This window comes from Aulostomus chinensis, chromosome 1, assembly GCF_037954235.1.
Source record: "Aulostomus chinensis isolate RoL2024-O1b breed Wild chromosome 1, RoL_Achi_v1.0, whole genome shotgun sequence".
Taxonomy (NCBI): Eukaryota; Metazoa; Chordata; class Actinopteri; order Syngnathiformes; family Aulostomidae; genus Aulostomus; species Aulostomus chinensis.
In genome coordinates, this window is record NC_141320.1 from 19,329,595 (window position 1) to 19,343,756 (window position 14,162).

The window sequence follows — 14,162 nt, forward strand, 5'->3', positions numbered from 1 at the left end:
AGTTTCACTGCATTACTGTTAGCATCATTTTGAGTTCATTAGCAATTCTTACTACATCACTGTCGCATCATTTTGAGGTTCATAGCAACTCTTACTACATTATTGTTGCATTATTTTAAGGTTTGTAGCAACTCTTACTACATTACTGTCAGCATCACTTTGAGTTTATTAGCAACTTCCACTACATAAGTGTTAGCATCATTTTGAGTTCATGAGCAATTCTCACGACATCACTGTAGCATTGAATTGAGTTCATTAGCAATTCTTACTAAATGACTGTCAGCATCACTTTGAGGTTGTTCGAAACACTTACTACATTATTGTAAGCATCACTGAGTTTCTAAGCAACTATCACTAGATTACTGTTAGCATCATCTTGAGTTCATTAGCAATTCTTCTGAAATCACTGTCGCAATATTTTGAGGTTCGTAGCAACTTTTACTACATGTCTGTCAGCATCACTTTGAGGTTGTTCGAAACAATTACTGCATCACTGTCAGCATCCTTCGAGGTTATTCGAAACTTTCACTCCATTACTGTTAGCATGATTTTGAGTTAACGAGCAATTCTTACGACATCACTGTCGCATCATTTTGAGATCATTAGCAATTCTTCTGACATCACTGTCACATTATTTTGAGGTTCGTAGCAACTCTTACTACATGACTGTCAGCATCACTTTGAGATTATTCGAAACAGTTACTACATTACTGTAAACATCACTGAGTTGATTAGCAACTATCACTACATTACTGTTAGCATCATTTTGAGTTCATTAGCAATTCTTCCGACATCACTGTCGCAATATTTTGAGGTTCGTAGCAACTTTTACTTCATTGCTGTCGCATTATTTTGAGGTTCGTAGCAACACTTACCACATGACTGTCAGCATCACTTTGAGGTTATTCGAAAGTTTCACTCCGTTACTGTTAGCATCATCTTGAGTTCATGAGCAATTCTTCCGACATCACTGTCGCAATATTTTGAGGTTCGTTGCAACTTTTACTACATTACTCTCGCATTATTTTGAGGTTGGTAGCAACTCTTACTCCATGACTGTCAGCATCACTTTGAGGTTGTTCGAAACACTTACTACATCACTGTCAACATCACTGAGTTGATTAGCAACTATCACTACATTACTGTTAGCATCATTTTGAGTTCATTAGCAATTCTTCCGACATCACTGTCGCAATATTTTGAGGTTCTTAGCAACTTTTACTACATTACTGTCGCAGTATTTTGAGGTTCGTAGCAACTCTTACTACATGACTGTCACCATCTCTTTGAGGTTATTTGAAACTTTCACTCCATTACTGTTAGCATCATTTTGAGTTCACTAGCAATTCTTACTACATCACTGTCGCATCATTTTGAGACCTTTAGCAATTCTTCTGACATCACTGTCACATTATTTTGAGGTTCGTAGCAACTCTTGCTACATGACTGTCAGCATCAGTTTGAGGTTATTCGAAACACTTACTACATTACTTCAAGCATCACTGAGTTGATTAGCAACTATCACTACATCACTGTCGCATCATTTTGAGATCATTAGCAATTCTTCCGACATCACTGTCGCAATATTTTAGGTTCGTAGCAACTTTTACTACATTACTGTTTCATTATATTGAGATTCATCGCAACTCTTGCTACATGACTGTCAGCATCACTTTGAGGTTATTCGAAACACTTACTACATTACTTCAAGCATCACTGAGTTGATTAGCAACTATCACTACATTACTGTTAGCATCATTTTAAGTTAATTCGCAATTCTTACTACATCACTGTCGCAATATTTTGAGGTTCGTAGCAACTTTTACTCCATTACTGTCGCATTATTTTGAGGTTCGTAGCAACTCTTACTACATGACTGTCAGCATCACTTTGAGGTTATTCGAAACACTTACTACATTACTGTAAGCATCACTGAGTTGATTAGCAACTATCACTACATTACTGTTAGCATCATTTTGAGTTCATTAGCAATTCTTACTACATCACTGTTGCATCATTTTTAGATCATTAGCAATTCTTCCGACATCACTGTCGCAATATTTTGAGGTTCGTAGCAACTCTTACTACATTATTGTTGCATTATTTTAAGGTTCGTAGCAACTCTTACCACATTACTGTCAGCATCACTTTGAGGTTGTTCGAAACTCTTACTACATGACTGTAAGCATCACTGAGTTTATTAGCAACTATCACTACATTACTGTTAGCATCATTTTGAGTTTTTGAGCAATTCTCATGACATCACTGTAGCATTGAATTGAGTTCATTAGCAACTCTTACTAAATGACAGCATCACTTTGAGGGTGTTCGAAACTCTTTCTACATTACTTTAAGCATCACTGAGTTTCTTAGCAACTATTACTACATTACTGTTAGCATCATCTTGAGTTCATTAGCAATTCTTTCAACATCACTGTCGCAATATTTTGAGATTCGGAGCAACTTTTACTACATTACTGTCGCATTATTTTGAGGTTCGTAGCAACACTTACTACATGACTGTCAGCATCACTTTGAGGTTATTCGAAAGTTTCACTCCATTACTGTTAGCATCATCTTGAGTTCATTAGCAATTCTTCCGACATCACTGTTGCAATATTTTGAGGTTCGTAGCAACTCTTACTACATTACTTTCGCATTATTTTGAGGTTCGTAGCAACACTTACTACATGACTGTCAGCATCTCTTTGAGGTTATTCGAAACTTTCACTCCATTACTGTGAGCAGTATTTTGAGTTCACGAGCAATTCTTACTACATCACTGTCGCATCATTTTGAGATCTTTAGCAATTCTTCTGACATCACTGTCACATTATTTTGAGGTTCGTAGCAACTCTTGCTACATGACTGTCAGCATCACTTTGAGGTTATTCGAAACACTTACTACATTACTTCAAGCATCACTGAGTTGATTTGCAACTATCACTACATTACTGTTAGCATCATTTTAAATTCACTAGCAATTCTTACTACATCACTGTCGCAATAATTTGAGGTTCGTAGCAACTTTTACTACATTACTGTCGCATTATTTTGAGGTTCGTAGCAACGCTTAGTACATGACTGTCAGCATCACTTTGAGGTTTTGAAACGTTCACTCCATTACTGTTAGCATCATTATGAGTTCATTAGCAATTCTTCTGACATCACTGTCGCATTATTTTGAGGTTTGTAGCAACTCTTACTACATGACTATCAGAATCACTTTGAGGTTGTTCGAAACACTTGCTACATCACTGTCAGCATCACTGAGTTGATTAGCAACTATCACTACATTACTGTTAGCATCATCTTGAGTTCATTAGCAATTCTTTCGACATCACTGTCGCAATATTTTGAGGTTCGTAGCAACTCTTGCTACATGACTGTCAGCATCACTTTGAGTTTATTAGCAACTTTCACTACATTACTGTTAGCATCATTTTAAGTTCATGAGCAATTCTTACTACATCACTGTCGCAATATTTTGAGGTTCGTAGCAACTTTTACTACATTACTGTCGCATTATTTTGAGGTTCGTAGCAACTCTTACTACATGACTGTCAGCATCACTTTGAGGTTATTCGAAACGTTCACTCCATTATTGTCAGCATCATTTTGAGTTCATAAGCAATTCTTACTACATCACTGTCGCATCATTTTGAGATCATTAGCAATTCTTCCGACATCACTTTCGCATTATTTTGAGGTTTGTAGCAAGTCTAACTAAATGACTGTCAGCATCACTTGTGGTTATAATAAACTTTCACTACATTACTGTTAGCATCATTTTAAGTTCATTAGCAATTCTTCCGACATCACTGTCAGCATCATTTTTAGGTTATTCAAAACTTTCACTACATTCCTGTCGCATCATTTTGATATCATTAGCAATTCTTCTTACATTACTGTCGCATTATTTTGAGGTTCATAGTAACTCTTACTACATTACTGTCAGCATCACTTTGAGTTTATTAGCAACTATAACTACATTACTTTTAGCATCATTTTGAGTTCATTCGCAATTCTTACGACATCACTGTAGCATTAAATTGAGGTTAGTAGCAACTCTTCCTACATGACTGTCAGCATCACTTTGAGGTTGTTCGAAACACTTATTACATTACTTTAAGCATCACTGAGTTTATTAGCAACTATCACTACATTACTGTTAGCATCATTTTGAGTTCATTAGCAATTCATAAGACATCACTTTCAAAATCATTTTTGATTTGATTAAAATCTTCCTACATCACTGTAGCATCATTTTTAAGTTCTTAGCAGCTATCACTACGTTACTGTTAGCATCATTTTTAGTTTATTAGCAATTCTTTCAACATCACTGTCAGCATCATTTTGAGTTCATTAGAAATTCTTCTGACATCACTGTAGCATTATTTTGAGGTTATTAGCAACTCTTACTCCATTACAATCAGCATCATTTTTAGGTTACTCGCAACTCTAACCACATGACTGTCAGCATCACTTTGAGGTTGTTCGAAAAACTTACTACATTACTGTAAGCATCACTGAGTTGATTAGCAATTATCACTACATTGCTGTGAGCATCATTTTGAGTTCATTAGCAATTCTTCTGACATGACTGTCGCAATATTTTGAGGTTCGTAGCAACTTTTACTACATTACTGTCAAATTATTTTGAGGTTCTTAGCAACTCTTACTACATTACTGTTGCATCATTTTGAGATCATTAGCAATTCTTCGGACATCACTGTCATATTATTTTGAGGTTCGTAGCAACTCTTACTACATGACTGTCAGCATCACTTTGAGGTTGTTCGAAACACTTACTACATTTCTGTAAGCATCACTGAGTTGATTAGCAACTATCACTATATTACTGTTAGCATCATTTTGAGTTCATTAGCAATTCTTTTGACACACTGTCGCATTATTTTGAGGATCGTAGCAACTCTTACTACATGACTGTCAGCATCACTTTGAGGTTATTCGAAACGTTCACTCCATTACTGTTAGCATCATTTTGAGTTCATTAGCAATTCTTACTAAATCACTGTCGCATTATTTTGAGATCATTAGCAATTCTTACTACATCACTGTCGCATTATTTTGAGATCATTAACAATTCTTCTGACATCACTGTCGCATTATTTTGAGGTTCGTAGCAACTCTTACTACATTACTGTTGCATTATTTAAAGGTTCGTAGCAACTCTTACTACATTACTGTCAGCATCACTTTGAGTTTATTAAGCAACTATCACTACATTACTGTTCGCATCATTTTGAGTTTATTCGCAATTCTCACGACATCACTGTAGCATTAAATTGAGTTCATTAGCAACTCTTACTAAATGACTGTCAGCCTCACTTTGAGGTTGTTTGAAACTCTTACTACATTACTGTAAGCATCACTGAGTTTCTTAGCAACTATCACTACATTACTGTTAGCATCATCTTGAGTTCATTAGCAATTCTTCCGACATCACTGTCGCAATATTTTGAGGTTCGTAGCAACTTTTACTACATTACTGTCACATTATTTTGAGGTTCGTAGCAACTTTTAGTACATGACTGTCAGCATCACTTTGAGGTTATTCGAAACGTTCACTCCATTACTGTTAGCATCATTTTGAGTTCATTAGCAATTCTTACGAAATCACTGTCGCATCATTTTGAGATCTTTAGCAATTCTTCTGACATCACTGTCGCATTATTTTGAGGTTCGTAGCAACTCTTACTACATGACTGTCACCATCACTTTGAGGTTATTCGAAACACTTACTACATTACTGCAAGCATCACTGAGTTGATAAGCAACTATCACTACATTACTGTTAGCATCATTTTAAGTTCATTAGCAATTCTTCCGACATCACTGTCGCAATATTTTGAGGTTCGTAGCAACTTTTACTACATTACTGTCGCATTATTTTGAGGTTCGTAGCAACTCTTAGTACATGACTGTCAGCATCACTTTGAGGTTGTTCGAAACACTTATTACATTACTTTAAGCATCACTGAGTTTATTAGCAACTATCACTACATTACTGTTAGCATCATTTTGAGTTCATTAGCAATTCATAAGACATCACTTTCAAAATCATTTTTGATTTGATTAAAATCTTCCTACATCACTGTAGCATCATTTTTAAGTTCTTAGCAGCTATCACTACGTTACTGTTAGCATCATTTTTAGTTTATTAGCAATTCTTTCAACATCACTGTCAGCATCATTTTGAGTTCATTAGAAATTCTTCTGACATCACTGTAGCATTATTTTGAGGTTATTAGCAACTCTTACTCCATTACAATCAGCATCATTTTTAGGTTACTCGCAACTCTAACCACATGACTGTCAGCATCACTTTGAGGTTGTTCGAAAAACTTACTACATTACTGTAAGCATCACTGAGTTGATTAGCAATTATCACTACATTGCTGTGAGCATCATTTTGAGTTCATTAGCAATTCTTCTGACATGACTGTCGCAATATTTTGAGGTTCGTAGCAACTTTTACTACATTACTGTCAAATTATTTTGAGGTTCTTAGCAACTCTTACTACATTACTGTTGCATCATTTTGAGATCATTAGCAATTCTTCGGACATCACTGTCATATTATTTTGAGGTTCGTAGCAACTCTTACTACATGACTGTCAGCATCACTTTGAGGTTGTTCGAAACACTTACTACATTTCTGTAAGCATCACTGAGTTGATTAGCAACTATCACTATATTACTGTTAGCATCATTTTGAGTTCATTAGCAATTCTTCTGACACACTGTCGCATTATTTTGAGGATCGTAGCAACTCTTACTACATGACTGTCAGCATCACTTTGAGGTTATTCGAAACGTTCACTCCATTACTGTTAGCATCATTTTGAGTTCATTAGCAATTCTTACTAAATCACTGTCGCATTATTTTGAGATCATTAGCAATTCTTACTACATCACTGTCGCATTATTTTGAGATCATTAACAATTCTTCTGACATCACTGTCGCATTATTTTGAGGTTCGTAGCAACTCTTACTACATTACTGTTGCATTATTTAAAGGTTCGTAGCAACTCTTACTACATTACTGTCAGCATCACTTTGAGTTTATTAAGCAACTATCACTACATTACTGTTCGCATCATTTTGAGTTTATTCGCAATTCTCACGACATCACTGTAGCATTAAATTGAGTTCATTAGCAACTCTTACTAAATGACTGTCAGCCTCACTTTGAGGTTGTTTGAAACTCTTACTACATTACTGTAAGCATCACTGAGTTTCTTAGCAACTATCACTACATTACTGTTAGCATCATCTTGAGTTCATTAGCAATTCTTCCGACATCACTGTCGCAATATTTTGAGGTTCGTAGCAACTTTTACTACATTACTGTCACATTATTTTGAGGTTCGTAGCAACTTTTAGTACATGACTGTCAGCATCACTTTGAGGTTATTCGAAACGTTCACTCCATTACTGTTAGCATCATTTTGAGTTCATTAGCAATTCTTACGAAATCACTGTCGCATCATTTTGAGATCTTTAGCAATTCTTCTGACATCATTGTCGCATTATTTTGAGGTTCGTAGCAACTCTTACTACATGACTGTCACCATCACTTTGAGGTTATTCGAAACACTTACTACATTACTGCAAGCATCACTGAGTTGATAAGCAACTATCACTACATTACTGTTAGCATCATTTTAAGTTCATTAGCAATTCTTCCGACATCACTGTCGCAATATTTTGAGGTTCGTAGCAACTTTTACTACATTACTGTCGCATTATTTTGAGGTTCGTAGCAACTCTTAGTACATGACTGTCAGCATCACTTTGAGGTTATTCAAAGTTTCACTCCATTACGGTTAGCATCATTTTGAGTTCATTAGCAATTCTTACTACATCACTGTCGCATCATTTTGAGATCATTCGCAATTCTTCAGACATCACTGTCGCAATATTTTGAGGTTCGTAGCAACTCTTACTACATTATTGTTGCATTATTTTAAGGTTCGTAGTAACTCTTACTACATTACTGTCAGCATCACTTTGAGTTTATTCGCAACTATCACTACATTACTGTTAGCATCATTTTGCGTTGTTGAGCAATTCTCACAACATCACTGTAGCATTAAATTGAGTTCATTAGCAACTCTTACTAAATGACTGTCAGCATCACTTTGAGGTTATTCAAAGTTTCACTCCATTACTGTTAGCATCATTTTGAGTTCATTAGCAATTCTTACTACATCACTGTCGCATCATTTTGAGATCTTTAGCAATTCTTCTGACATCACTGTCGCATTATTTTGAGGTTCGAAGCAACTCTGAGTACATGACTGTCAGAATCACTTTGAGGTTGTTCGAAACACTTACTACATTACAGTCAGCATCACTTTGAGTTCATTAGCAACTATCACTACATTCCTGTTAGCATCATTTTGAGGTTAGTAGCAATTCTTCCGACATCACTGTCGCATTATTTTGAGGATCGTAGCAACTCTTACTACATTACTGTCAGCATCACTTTGAGGTTGTTCGAAATGTTCACTCCATTACTGTTAGCATCATTTTGAGTTTATTAGCAATTCTTACTAAATCACTGTCGCATCATTTTGAGATCTCTAGCAATTCGTCTGACATCACTGTCGCATTATTTTGAGGTTCGTAGCAACTCTTACTACATTACTGTAAGCATCATTGAGTTGATTAGCAACTATCACTACATTACTGTGAGCATCATCTTGATTTCATTAGAAATTCTTCCGACATCACTGTCGCAATATTTTGAGGTTCGTAGCAAATTTTACTACATTACTGTCGCATTATTTTGAGGTTCGTTGCAACACTTACTAAATGACTGTCAGCATCACTTTGAGGTTATTCGAAACGTTCACTCCATTATTGTCAGCATCATTTTGAGTTCATAAGCAATTCTTACTACATCATTGTCGCATCATTTTGAGATCATTAGCAATTCTTCCGACATCACTTTCGCATTATTTTGAGGTTTGTAGCAAGTCTAACTAAATGACTGTCAGCATCACTTGTGGTTATTATAAACTTTCACTACATTACTGTTAGCATCATTTTGAGTTCATTAGCAATTCTTCCGACATCACTGTCAGCATCATTTTTAGGTTATTCAAAACTTTCACTACATTCCTGTCGCATCATTTTGATATCATTAGCAATTCTTCTGACATTACTGTCGCATTATTTTGAGGTTCATAGCAACTCTTACTACATGACTGTCAGCATCACTTTGAGGTTGTTCGAAAAACTTACTACATTACTGTAAGCATCACTGAGTTGATTAGCAACTATCACTACATTACTGTTAGCATCATTTTGACTTCATTAGCAATTCTTCCAACATCACTATCGCAATATTTTGAGGTTCGTAGCAACTCTTACTACATTACTGTAAGCATCACTGAGTTTATTAGCAACTATCACTACATTACTGTTAGCATCATTTTTAGTTCATTAGCAATTCATAAGACATCACTGTCAAAATCATTTTTGATTTGATTAAAATCTTCCGACATCACTGTAGCATCATTTTTAAGTTCTTAGCAGCTATCACTACGGTACTGTTAGCATCATTTTTAGTTTATTAGCAATTCTTTCAACATCACTGTCAGCATCATTTTGAGTTCATTAGAAATTCTTCTGACATCACTGTAGCATTATTTTGAGGTTATTAGCAACTCTTACTACATTACAATCAGCATCATTTTTAGGTTACTCGCAACTCTAACCACATGACTGTCAGCATCACTTTGAGGTTGTTCGAAAAACTTACTACATTACTGTCAGCATCACTTTGAGTTTATTAAGCAACTATCACTACATTACTGTTCGCATCATTTTGAGTTTATTTGCAATTCTCACGACATCACTGTAGCATTAAATTGAGTTCATTAGCAACTCTTACTAAATGACTGTCAGCATCACTTTGAGGTTGTTTGAAACTCTTACTACATTACTGTAAGCATCACTGAGTTTCTTAGCAACTATCACTACATTACTGTTAGCATCATCTTGAGTTCATTAGCAATTCTTCCGACATCACTGTCGCAATATTTTGAGGTTCGTAGCAATTTTTACTACATCACTGTCGCATTATTTTGTGGTTCGTAGGAACTCTTACTACATGACTGTCAGCATCACTTTGAGGTTATTCGAAACACTTACTACATTACTGTAAGCATCACTGAGTTGATTAGGAATTATCACTACATTACTGGTAGAATCATTTTGAGTTCATTGGAAATTCTTCCGACATCACTGTCGCAATATTTTGAGGTTCGTGGCAACTTTTACTACATCACTGTTGCATTATTTTGAGGTTCGTAGCAACACTTACTACATGACTGTCAGCATCACTTTGAGGTTGTTCGAAAAACTTACTACATTACTGTCAGCATCACTTTGAGTTCATTAGCAACAATCACTGCATTACTGTTAGCATCATTTTGAGGTTAGTAGCAACTCTTACTACATGACTGTCAGCATCACTTTGAGGTTGTTCGAAACACTTACTACATTTCTGTAAGTATCACTGAGTTTATTAGCAACTATCACTACATTACTGTTAGCATCATTTTGAGTTCATTAGGAATTCTTCCGACATCACTGTCGCAATATTTTGAGGTTCATTGCAACACTTACTACATGACTGTCAAAATCACTTTGAGGTTATTCGAAACTTTCACTCCATTACTGTTAGCATCATTTTGAGTTCATTAGCAATTCTTACTACATCCCTTTCGCATCATTTTGAGATCATTAGCAATTTTTACGACATCACTGTCCCATCAGTTAGAGATCATTACCAATTCTTCTGACATCACTGTCGCATTATTTTGAGGTTCGTAGCAAGTCTTACTACTTTACTGTTGCATTATTTTTAGGTTCGTAGCAACCCTAACTACATGACTGTCAGCATCACTTTGTGGTTCTTCGAAACTCTTACTACATTACTGTAAGCATCACTGAGTTTATGAGCAACTATCACTACATTACTGTTCGCATCATTTTGAGTTCATTAGCAATTCTTCCGACATCACTGTCGCAATATTTTGAGGTTCGTAGCAACTTTTACTACATTACTGTCGCATTATTTTGAGGTTCGTAGCAACACTTACTACATGACTGTAAGCATCACTTTGAGGTTATTCGAAAATTTCACTCCATTACTGTTAGCATCATTTTGAGTTCATTCGCAATTCTTACTACATTACTGTCGCATTATTTTGAGGTTCGTAGCAACTCTTCCTACATGACTGTCACCATCACTATGAGGTTATTCGAAACACTTACTACATTACTGTAAGCATCACTGACTTGATTAGCAACTATCACTCCATTACTGTTAGCATCATTTTGAGGTCATTATCAATTCTTCCGACATCACTGTTGCATTATTTTGAGGTTCGTAGCAACTTTTACTACATTACTGTCGCCTTGTTTTTAGGTTTGTAGCAACTCTTACTACATGACTGTCAGCATCACTTTGAGGTTATTCGAAACTTTCACTCCATTTCTGTTGGCATCATTTTGAGTTCATTAGCAATTCTTACTACATCACTGTCTGGAATGTGTCCCATGTAACAAACTGATCAAGAGATGCAATGTGGTTCTAATGTTCTGGTTCATTTCTTGTCCTTTAGAAAAATGAAATTCATTTCTTACTGTCATGAACTCAGACTGTGTGTTTAATGTTAACATTTTAAAAAATTCTACTTTGTCAATGAATTAATTCATTTGATATTGAAGTCTGCACCTTTCAGTGTCTGTCAGGATGGCCGAGCGGTCTAAGGCGCTGCGTTCAGGTCGCAGTCTCTCCTGGAGGTGTAGGTTCGAATCCCACTTCTGACAAAGGACGTTTTCTCCACATTCCTGTGCATCCACAATAGAAACCAGTTGAAGCTGCTCTCCACTGATGGGAGTGAGTGGTTGAACTGGCAGCAGAGGAGGCAAAGGAGCTTCCCTGTGAGGGTCCAACATTGCCTGGTTTCCTCCAACATGGAGGAGCCTCCAAAACTGATCTTCAAATGTTGGATCAAAGTCTACTGATCCACCTTTCTCATGTTGATGAGGTCATCCAGCCTGATGATCTCGAGGTTCTCCTTTGAGTGGTTCCCTCTGGGAGAGTTCTCTCTCTGTAACTTGTGTGTGTGTTTGCTCGTATCCTGTTTCTCCTTGACAGCACTTTAGTGTTTTTACCACTGGTGTCTCATCTGTGGTTCACCTTTTATTTGACTTCTTTGTCAAAGATGAAGGTGTTTGTGGTCATTCATCAATCATGTGATGGCTCATGTGACTGTGAGTCTGATGAAGAGCATGAGACTCTTCATCTCAGGGTCGTGGGTTCAAGCCCCACGTTGGGCGTTCATCTTGAACATCCCTGCTTGTTCTCTCACTTTCTGCAGCTGTGATTGGGAATTGAAAGAAAAATCACTGAATGAACAACACAAACACAGGCTGTGTCTGAAGTTCCACACCTGCACCCGACTCAAAATGAAAAAACCAGTGTGGACTCAATTGTATCCACTGTCAATACTGATTCTGGAGAAATTTCTTTGTGTGTTTTGATGGACGCGAGCCAAGCAGAAATTTCCCATAATGCAATAGGGTGGCGTTTGGTCAGTGTTGAGCAGGCGTCAGTCTGACAATGATCTCGTATTATTGTGTCATCACTTGACCAGACCCAAAAGTAGGCTCAGGTATCAGTTTCTTCTCAATGCTAATGTCTGCTAGCTTAGTCTGCTACTTTGATGGCTCTGCCTGCTCAAAGGTCCAGACCCCTGGATGTGGTGGTTCCTACCTGAACGTAGATTCTGTCAGCTCATGTTGTTAAATCAACTCACCAGGAACACCAGTAGATTTCAATGGACTGACAATGAGTCTCATTGAATGGGTGTCTCGTCCAACGAGAAACAATCAGTCTCAGGTTGAAGCTCATCAATGAGGTCTTGTGGATCAGTGGCTTGCATGAATGAATGAGTTGGAAGACTTCTTGGAAATTAAAGAGGATTTAATACAATTAAGAAAACCCTTAAGACAGAGTGATAATTCCAGCAGAGTAATTAAGGCCCATATTGAGTAGCAGGTATGAATTAGCCTGGATTTATCTGAGCTTCAAGTAGACGGCAAAGAGGCAGGTGGAAAGGTGTGTAGGATGAACGATGGTGACCTCCAACCAAATGAAGAGGACTGAGTGGAGGCTGACCAGCTCTACGGAGTCAGGCGGAGTTTGGCAGCGAGACAGGAGTCCAGGCCTGAATCGGTGAAAACCAACGTAACCGGCTTACGTTCTCAGCTGGATTCTCCCATCGATGTACGACGCCTCTCCAACTAACTGGTGGGAGGACGGCCTCCAAAGCCTCCACCTCGTCGACCGTGGCTCCCGCTGAGATTCGCTCGATGAAGAAGGGAAGCGCGTTGATTGGCTACCCTCTGGTCTCAGGCTGCTGGCTGCCTGGACTAAGCTGCTCTTCTCCGACACAAAGGTGGCTTCTCTCTCTTCAAGGCTCACAGGAGGTCAAGAGTGTAGCGACCGTGAGCCGAGATCGATGATGAATTACAAAAATAGAAAATCAAAAAATAAATTCGAGGAATAGAAAAGAAAAGGGGGGGGGGCGGACCAGCTGCTCTAGGAGCTCACACACAAAGGGCAAAAACAAGAAGCACTGAAGAGAGCGCCAGCAGTGGATGGTGTCACCACTGTTACAGTAAACTGGTCCGCCTCAGAGCAGTGACCTTTGACCTGTGAGGGGTTGTTGGCCAATCAGCACACTTTGCTGTCTTCAGTCCTTCTCAGATATCAACAAATGAAGCCGGTTGAACAGACAGCAATCATCATCACTCAGAGACATCACCTGGAGAGGAAGACTGCTCAGAGTTCTGACAATGACAGTGAAGAGGCAAGGAGAGCTGGACAACCACAGACAGTGAAACATTCGGAACATCATGTTTCTACACGTGTGTGTGTGTGTGTGTGTGTCAGAATCGGAATCAGAATCTTTTATTTTCGTTGTACGGGGGGGGGGGGGGGTACAGTGACAATAGTTAGAGTGCTCTTCCAGAGCCACCGTGCACCACAGAATGCAGATACAAAGAAAAGATAGAAAAGATAAAAGCAAGATAAAAGACACTGTTAGAA